The 9,568-nt window shown below is 36.9% G+C and overlaps 1 long non-coding RNA gene across 2 annotated transcripts in view; it reads right to left on the bottom strand.

Moving 5' to 3' along the window:
• Positions 1 to 6,791: 6,791 nt before the first annotated feature.
• Positions 6,792 to 9,568, bottom strand: part of LOC121024739 (uncharacterized) — a 58,820-nt gene continuing 56,043 nt past the window's right edge. Inside the window, exons 2-3 of one of the 2 annotated variants that reach the window (XR_005787803.1) lie at positions 8,701 to 8,833; positions 6,792 to 6,837 (exon numbers count right to left, since the gene is read on the bottom strand). This is a non-coding gene — a long non-coding RNA (uncharacterized LOC121024739). Of the gene's footprint in view, positions 6,842 to 8,700; positions 8,834 to 9,568 lie in introns of both variants that reach the window. The other variant, XR_005787802.1, reaches the window with a different exon arrangement.

The raw sequence follows: 9,568 nt of genomic DNA, 5'->3' as shown, positions 1-9,568 counted from the left end.
GCTCCAATCAAAAGACATAGGGTATCAGAATTGATTAAAAAAAAAAAAGACCCACCTATTTTCTTTTCTTTTTTTTTTTATAAAAATTTTTTTTAACATTTATTTTCTTTTTGGGACAGAGAGAGACAGAGCATGAATGGGGGAGGGGCAGAAAGAGAGGGAGACACAGAATCGGAAGCAGGCTCCAGGCTCTGAGCCATCAGCCCAGAGCCCGACGTGGGGCTCGAACTCATGGACTGTGAGATCGTGACCTGAGCTGAAGTCAAATGCTTAACCGACTGAGCCACCCAGGCACCCCAAGACCCACCTATTTTCTATCTACAAGAGACCCATTTTAGACCTGAGGACACTTTCAGATTGAAAGTGAGGTGATGGAGAACTACCGAAAGTCAAAGGAAAGCTGGAGTAGCCATACTTATGTCAGACAAACTAGATTTTAAACTAAAGACTGTAACAAGGGGCACTTGGGTGGCTCAGATGGTTAAGCATCCAACTTTGGTTCAGGTTATGATCTGATGGTTTGTGAGTTCAAGCCCTGCATCTGGCTTTGTGCTAACGGCTCAGAGCCTGGAGCCTGCTTCAGATTCTGCCTCCTTCCCCCTCTGCCCCTCCCATGCTCATGCTTTGTCTCTCTCTGTCTCTCAATAATAAATAAACATTTAAAAAATTTTTTTAAAAAGACATGAAGAAGGGCATTATAAAATAACTATGGAGTCTATCCATCAAGAGCTAACAATGTTAATGTTTATGGACCGAATTCTGAGGCACCCAAATATATACAATAATTAGTCTCGTTAGTAATCTTCTTAGTAAGCAATCTTGTTAGTAAGCAATCTTGTTAGTAAGCAAACATAAGCAATCTTGTTAGTAAGAATGTGGTAATTGCAGGGGACCTTAATACTCCACTTACAACAATGCACAGATAACGAGACAGAAAATCAATAAAGAAACAATGGCCCCAAAGGATACACTTGAGCAGATGGACTTGACAGATATATTTAGAACTTTTCATCCTAAAGCAGCAGAATACACATTCTTCTCAAGTGCCCATGGAACATTCTCCAAGATAGATCACATACTCGGTCATAATACAGCCCTCAATAAATATTTGGATCTACCATGCACACTTTCAGATCACAATGCTATGAAACTTGAAATTAAACACAGGAAATTTAGGAAATCCTTCAAATGCATGTAGATTAAAGAACATCATACTGAAGAATGAATGGGTCAACCAGACAATTAAGAAATTTAAAACTATATGGAAGCAAATGAAAATGAAAATGAAAACACAACAATCCAAACTCTTTGGGATGCAGCAAAGGCAGTCCTAAGAGGAAAATACATTGCAATCCAGGCCTATCTCAAGAAATAAGAAAAAAATGTCAAATACAAAATCTAACAGCACACCTAAAGAAACTAAGAGCAGAAGAACAAAGAAACTCCAAATCCAACAGAAGAAGAGAAATAATAAAGATCAAAGCAGAAATAAACAATATAGAACACCCCCCCCCCCCGCCTAAAAAACAGCAGAACGTATCAATGAAACTAAGAGCTGGGTTTTTTTTAAGAAATATATAAACAAAATTGATAATCACTTAGCCAGACTTCTCAAAAAGAAAAGAGAGACGACCTATATGGATAAAATCATGAATTAAAATGTATATATCACAATGAATCCCTCAGAAATACAATTATCAGATAATGCTATGAAAAATTTTATGCCAACAAACTGGACAACCTGGAAGAAATGGGCAAATTCCTAGACACGCACACAATACCAAACTCAAATGGGAAGAAATAGAAATTTTGAACAGACCCATAACCAGGGAAGAAATTGAATCAGTTATCAAAAATCTCCCAACAAATAAGAGTCCTGGACCACATGGTTTCCTTGGGGAATTCTACCAGACATTTAAAGCAGATATAATACCTATCCTTCTCAATCTGTTCCAAAAAGTAGAAAGGGAAGAAAACTTCCAGACTCATTCTATGATCCAGCATTACTTCGATTTCTAAACCAGACAGAGATCCCACACACAAAAAAGTGAGAACTACAGGCCAATATTCTTAATGAACATGGGTGCAAAAATTCTCCACAAGATACTAGCAAATCAAATTCAGCAGCATATAAAAAGAATTACTCACCATGATCAAGTGGGATTCTTTCCTGGGCTGCAGTCTAGTTCAATATTCACAAATAAATCAATGTGATACATAACAGTAATAAAATAAAGGATAATGACCATATGATAGTCAATAGAGGCAGAAAAAGCATTTGACAAAATACAATATCCTTTCTTAATAAAAACCCTCAACAAAGTCAGGATAGAAAGAATGTACTTAAACTTCATAAAAGCCATATATGAAAATTTCAGAGCTAATATCATCCTCAACAGGAAAAAATGGAGAGCTTTCTCCCTGAGATCAGGAATACCGCAGGGATGTCCACTCTCACCACTGCTGTTTAACATAGTGTTGGAAATTCTAGCATCATCAGTCAGACAACAAAATGAAAGAAAATGAATCAAAATTGGCAAAGAAGAAGTGAAACTTCATTTTTCACAGATGACATGATACTGTACATGGAAAACCAAAAAGATTCCACCAAAAGACTCCTATAACTGATACATTAATACAGCAAAGTCATAGGATACAAAATCAATGTACATAAATTGGTTGCATTTTTATACACCAGTAATGAAGCAACAGAAATAGAAATAAGGAAACTGATCCCATTTACAATTGCACCACTTACCATAAAATACCTAGGAATAAATCTAATGAAAGATGTAAAAGACCTTATGCTGAAAACTATAGAAAGCTGATGAAGGAAATTGAAGAAGACACAGAGAAATGGAAAAATATTCCACGCTCATGGATTGGAAGAATGAATATTGTTAAAATGTCAACAGTACCCAAAGCTATCTACACATTCAATGCAACCCCAATAAAAATTGCAGCGACATTCTTCTCAAAGCTAGAACAAACAATCCCAAAATCTGTATGGAACTACAATAGCCACAGTTATATAGAAGAAGAAAACCAAGGCGGGAGGCACACAATCCCAGACTTTAGCCTCTACTACAAAGCTATAATCATCAAGACAGCATGGCATTGGCACAAAAACAGACGCATAGATCAAGAGAATACAATGGAGAACCCAGAATTGTACCCACATATGTATGGCCAACTAATCTTTCACAAAGCAGGAAAACATCCAGTGGAAAAAAGTCTCTTTAGCAAATGGTTCTTGGAGAACTGGACAGCAACATGCAGAAGAATGAAACTAGACCACTTTCTTACACCATACATAAAAATAAACTCAAAATGGATGAAAGACCTACATGTGAGACAGAAAACCATGAAATCCTAGAAGAGAAATCAGCAAAAACCTCTCTGACCTCAGCCGCAGCAATTTCTTACTTGACACATCCCCAAAGGCAAGGGAATTAAAAGCAAAAATGAAGTACTGGGACCACATCAAGATAAAAAAACTTGTGCACCTTAATGGAAACAATCAACAAAAATAAAGTCAACCCTTGGAATGGGAAAAGATATTTGCAAATGACATACTGGTTAAAGGGTTAGTATCCAAAATCTATAAAAAACTTACCAAATCCCACACCCAAAGATCAAATAATCCAGTGCAGAAATGGGCAGAATTCATGAATAGACACATTTCCAAAGAAGGCATCCCGATTGCCAACAGACACACAAAAAGATGCTCAACCTCTCTCATCATCAGGGAAATACAAATCAACACCACACTGAGATACCACCTGGCTAAAATGAACAAATCAGGAGACTATAGATGCTGGAGAGGATGTGGAGAAATGGGAACCCTCTTGCACTGTTGGTGGGAATGCAAAATGGTACAGCTGCTCTGGAAAATTAGCGCGGAGGTTCATCAAAAAAATTAAAAATACAACTACTCTATGACCCAGCAGTAGTACTGCTAGGAATTTACACAAGGGATACAGGAGTGCTGATGCATTGGGGCATGTGTACCCCAATGTTTATAACAGTGATTTCAACAATAGCCAAATTATGGAAAGATTCTAAATGTCCACCAACTGATGAGTGGATAAAGATGTGGTTTATATATTCAATGGAATACTACTTGGCAATAAGAAAGAATGAAATCATGCCATTTGCAGCAATGTGGATGGAACTGGAAGGTTATATGCTGAATGAAATAAGTCAGTCAGAAAAGGACAGATTTCATATGTTTTCACTCTTAATATGGATCTTGAGAAACTGAACGGAAGACCATGGGGAAGGGAAGGAGGAAAAATAGTTACAAACAGAGAGGGAGGGAGGGAAACAACAAGAGACACTTAAATACGGAGAACAAACTAAGGGTGGATGAAGGGGTCGGGGAGAGGGAAAACTGGTGATGGGCATTGAAGAGGGCACTTGTTGGGATGAGCACTGGGTGTTTTATGTAAGCCAATTTGACAATAAATTATATTGATAAAAAAATTAATTAGACTCCACAAACAAGGAAGTATGTCCTCCTGCAAGCACTGAGAAAGATATTTTTTTATAGTGTTCTCATCTTCAAGCATATTTTTAGAATTTTTAAAAAATTTTTTATTTTTAATGATGATGTATACCTGTCTCCCAACCCCCACCCCCGAATTTCCTCTCTCTATTGTTCATGGAAAGCCCAACTCCAGTGTCTACTGTAATCCTTCAGTCCATTAATAAGTTACTGTGGGGTTGGGGCCAGAGTAAGGATTAACATTTTACTAAGTACTTACATTATGTCAGACTTAAATTATTTCCCCAATCTACACAGTAGATCCCCATTACCTATGATTTCACTTTCCCTGGTTTCAGTTACCTGCAGTCAACCAAAGCCTGGAAGCAGATCATCCTGACAATACATGGAAGGGTTGGTAAATCATGGTCTAATACTGCATCACAGTGCCTATGTTATTAACCTCACTTCATGTCATCATGTGGGTGTTTTTTTACCTCACAACGTAAGAAGAAAGCTGAGAATAATACAGTAAGATATTTTGAGAGGCCACATTCACAAAACTTTCATCACAATGCATGATTATAATTGTTTTATTTTACTATTACTGTTGTTAATCCATTACTGTGCTTAGTATATAAATTAAACTTTATCAGAATATTCATGCATAGGAAAACACACACACACACACACACACACACACACACACACACACACACACACACACACATGCTGATCATAAATTCAATTGATAAATTCAGCTGATAAATTCAGCATGATACATGAGCTCCTTTGCACATAATTCTAGGAATGTCGTAAGTCTCTCTGAAGTAGAATTAGGGGGATTGAAGATAGATCAACCACTGTTAAGGGCTGAGGTCCTAGCACTAATCTTGCTTAGAGATAACTTTTCTTAATAATGTTTTTTCCAATATTCTTATCTTTCTCTATAATTTCCCACCGACAACACAGAAGTTTGGGCTAATCTATGGAATCTGACTCTGCAATTGTTGTCATACCTAGAACATCCTGTCCCTCTGTGTAATTTTCTTCCAAAATTCTTTCCTGTGGTGGTTCTACTCATTAGCCTGGCCACCTTATTCTTTCACTGTTCTTACAGACTATAATTAATTCAGATTGAGAACCATGTCTCCTGACCCTCAGCTCAGCAATTTTTACTCCATAAATGAATCTACTGCTCAAATTTATTATAAATATTGATTCTAAGAAGACTTCAGTAGAGTCCAGTTTGCTCAAGAAAAATGGAGACAGCTTGAATTTATCTTAGAATATTAGCTAGATACTTTTAATGGTATTTTTGCAAATAAATTTAGATTATGTATATACACACATGTTAAATATGTATCCTAAAAATATTTCTTGACACTATGGATTGCTGGCAAGCAGAATAAAGCAAAAATAATTCTAAAACTCAAAGCCAAATATTCTTACTAAAGTGTTTCATGCGAATTGGCAGTGACAACAGAATCTAATATCTTTAGAAATCAAGAGAATATAGACATTGTGGATGGGACACAGACATTCAGTGTTGAAACATGTGACTGTTCAGGTGAAGTCTGTAAATCCAGAATAACAATAGATATTTGCACTCAAAGAAAAATGGTGCACAAACAAACAAAATCTAGAGAGGAGTGCTTTTATTCTCATGTCTCTTCAGTTGTCTTTGGCCATGATTTTTTCTTAGCTTTTCTGTTTTGTTTTGTCTGATGCCTGTCTTTGACCCAAGGCTAATCGCGATCCACTAAAATCTGAAGAAGCCACAAGTCTAAGTTTTCCACCATTTCACTGAGTGCACTGTCAGATATGACCATGCATGGGATCTTTGTAACAATAATTTTTTTAAAAAATATTCAGTGACTTTTTTGTGTATTTGGGCATGTTGGATGATTAATAATTAATTTTCCCATGGATAAAACAATATATTTCCAATATTTCTTTAGAAGATATCAAAAAGAGTAGAAGTGATATTCACACAGCTAGTGCTGGAAAGCAAATAGTTATATCCTCCTCATATGAATGAGGAAATGGAAGCTTAGACTGATGCAATTTGCCAAATATTAGAATTTGTCTTACCCAGGTCTGTGTGACTCTAAGATCAAAATTATTTCCAAGGCTTTGGGCTGTTTCAGGTATTTTATTTAAAGAATAATGGGGGTGCCTTGGTGGCTCGGTTGGTTAAGCATCCGACTTCGGCTCAGGTCATGATCTCATGGTCCGTGAGTTTGAGCCCCGCGCCGGGCTCTGTGCTGACAGCTCGGAGCCCGGAGCCTGTTTCAGATTCTGTATCTCCCTCTCTCTCTGCCCCTCCCCTGTTCATGCTCTTCCATTCCCTGTCTCAAAAATAAATAAACATTAAAAAAAATTTAAAGAATTCTGCAAATAACACTCTGTTGTATATTTATGCAAAAATATTTAACATTCCAATTGGTAAGCTTCCACACTATGTATCAGTAACTTATTAATCTCCTGATAAATTACAAGTACAGAAAAGATTAAGGCACTGTGCATTTATTTGGATTAAAATAATATATGTAATTTTTATTTCAAAATAGGATCAGTCTTAGGCATCTAGAATATTAATTCAGAAACTAGTCTTATTAGTCCAGATTCACATGCACAGTTTTGGCCAAGGACATTGAATCAAAACTTTATCTTTATTAGACATCAAGTGGCAAGCATTTATTGAGTAACTTTTAGGCAGTGGGGAGGTGCCTGAACCTCAAAGAAATTGCCATCTGTTGGGGCAGCATGACTAAATCATTTGAAGCCATTTTGATAAAGAAACAAGACAGTTCATAATTAAGTGCTAATGTGCTACAGAAATTCAAAGAAGCAGAAGGTTGTTGACCTGAATTCACTGAAAATTTTATGATAGACATTCCACTTTGGGTAACATCAATAAACCTGAAGAATCTTTGGGTAAATGGAGAAGCATGAAGGAATTCACAGGCAATAAGTATAAAAGTGGAATAAAGTCAGATAAATTGATGTATCCAATTCCAAAGAATGCTTGTAGTGCATATTGTTTACCTTCCTATAAATTGAATAAGAGTAGGTACCTTGTGTCTCTTCCTCATTTTCTACCTCAAGCACAGTGCCTAGCATTTTGTAGGGACCTAATAAATATAATGTTGCTCTTCAATATGAGGAGAAGGCTGAGTAGTCTGGATTTGATATAGGAAATGTAAAATATAAATTAGAAAATATAAAAATAAATTGCTGTCTTATTTCAGCTTGCACATACTTACTGATTTTACTGTTACCAGTTTGCTGAAAAGAATTTGTTAATGGTGGGTAAAAGTTTTATCAGTCATTTATATATACATTGTAGTGGACATGAGGGTAGAGTGAACAATGGTTAGATAATTCATTTTGTTTCAAAATTCTTTATTGTGTCATCTTTTCTGAATAAGATAAATGTTAATTAATGACTGGTTTGCATTCACACTCCTGAGCACATTTGAGTAAAAGTAAAATCAAGTCTGTTTTGACTAGAAGAAAAAAGCCCTAAATGGACTTTTTAAGTTAAAGATAGACATGACATATTCATTCAGACAGTCAGTCATTGTGGTAGCCAGGCTCCAAGATGACCCCCAATTATCTCTGCCTCCTGGTATTTACATCTTTATATAATTTATTCTTGTTGAATATGAGCTGGCCTTTATAAATCACTCCTAATCAATAGAATAATGCAGAAATGATAGTATGTGACTTGGAGATTAGGTTATAAAAAGCATTGCAACCCCCTTTCCCCATGCTCTCTGTCTCTCTCTTTCAATCTCTGAAATCACTCTCTCTGGGGCATTCCAGCTTTCCTGTTGTGAGATGCCCTATGGAGAGGCCCATATGGCAAGGAGCTAAGGCTTTGTGCCAAATAACCATGTGAGTGAGATTGGAAATGGATCTTCTGGCCCAGTCAAGCTTTCAGATGATTATCATTGCAACTGATATTTTGAACGAAGCATCATGAAAGACCACACACCACAAACACTGGCTGAGTCATGCTCAGATTCCTGACTCTCATGAACTGTGTCAGATAATAAATGTTCATTGCTTTAAGTCAGTCAACATGTCTAGGAATACCATGTAAGAGGCACTGAATGATGTGGGGCTATAGACAGATAATACTTGGATCCTGCCCATTAAGAACTCAACAGCTGAATTAAAAAACTAACACAGGTAAAAACACCTACCATAAGATTTCTGTACTGTAGAGAGAGGATTGAGGGATATGTAGGGGCTTCTTGTCAGAGGTTGAGTTAGGGCTTGAAGGAAGATTATTCTTTATACACAGGAAGATGCTGAGGATATAGTTCATATACTGCTCTATTTGTAATGAGATAGAAAAAATTGCAAAAACAGAGTGGTTAAAAAATGAAGTTAATAATAATTATTATTATAACAATACTAGAGTTTATTTTTTTTTTTTTTACCATAACAGTGTTTCCACATATAGTGATTTATTGATCCCCGTAAGAACCAAGTGAAGTGGGCAGAATGGTCACTATTGTACTCATTTTGTCACCAGAGGAGTTAAGATTCTGAGGGATTCAACATTATGTCCAAGGTAAGACAAGGACTTAGGTGTCAGAGATGGATCTTAGGTACTTTGAAAACAACTGCAATGTATACATCAATGTATACAAGGAAATAACCTCAATTAATTAAAGAAACGGCACTAGAATTAGTCAGAAGGAGGTGAAATCACTTGTGTAGAAATTCTAAAAAAGAAGAAGGAGAAGGAGAAGGAGGAGAAGGAGGAGAAGGAGGAGAAGAAAGAAGAAGAAGAAGAAGAAAGAAGGAGAAGAATGAGGAGGAGGGGGAGGAGGAGAACGAGGACGAGGAGGATGAGGAGGAGGAGGACGAGGACGAGGATGAGGAGGATGAGGATGAGGAGGAGGAGGAGGAGGAGGACGAGGAGGAGGAGAAAAGGAAGAAGAAGAAGAAGGAGAAGAGTAAGAAGAACAAGAAGGAGAAGAAGGGGAAGGGGAAGGGGGAAAAGGAGAAGAAGAAGAGGAAGGAAGGAAGGAAGGAAGGAAGGAAGGAAGGAGGGATGGAAGG

This window comes from Herpailurus yagouaroundi, unplaced genomic scaffold (genome assembly GCF_014898765.1).
Source record: "Herpailurus yagouaroundi ecotype Mexico unplaced genomic scaffold, PumYag 67050, whole genome shotgun sequence".
Taxonomy (NCBI): Eukaryota; Metazoa; Chordata; class Mammalia; order Carnivora; family Felidae; genus Herpailurus; species Herpailurus yagouaroundi.
The sequence above is the reverse complement of the archived record's forward strand: the minus strand, read 5'-3'. Positions and strand labels throughout refer to the sequence as shown.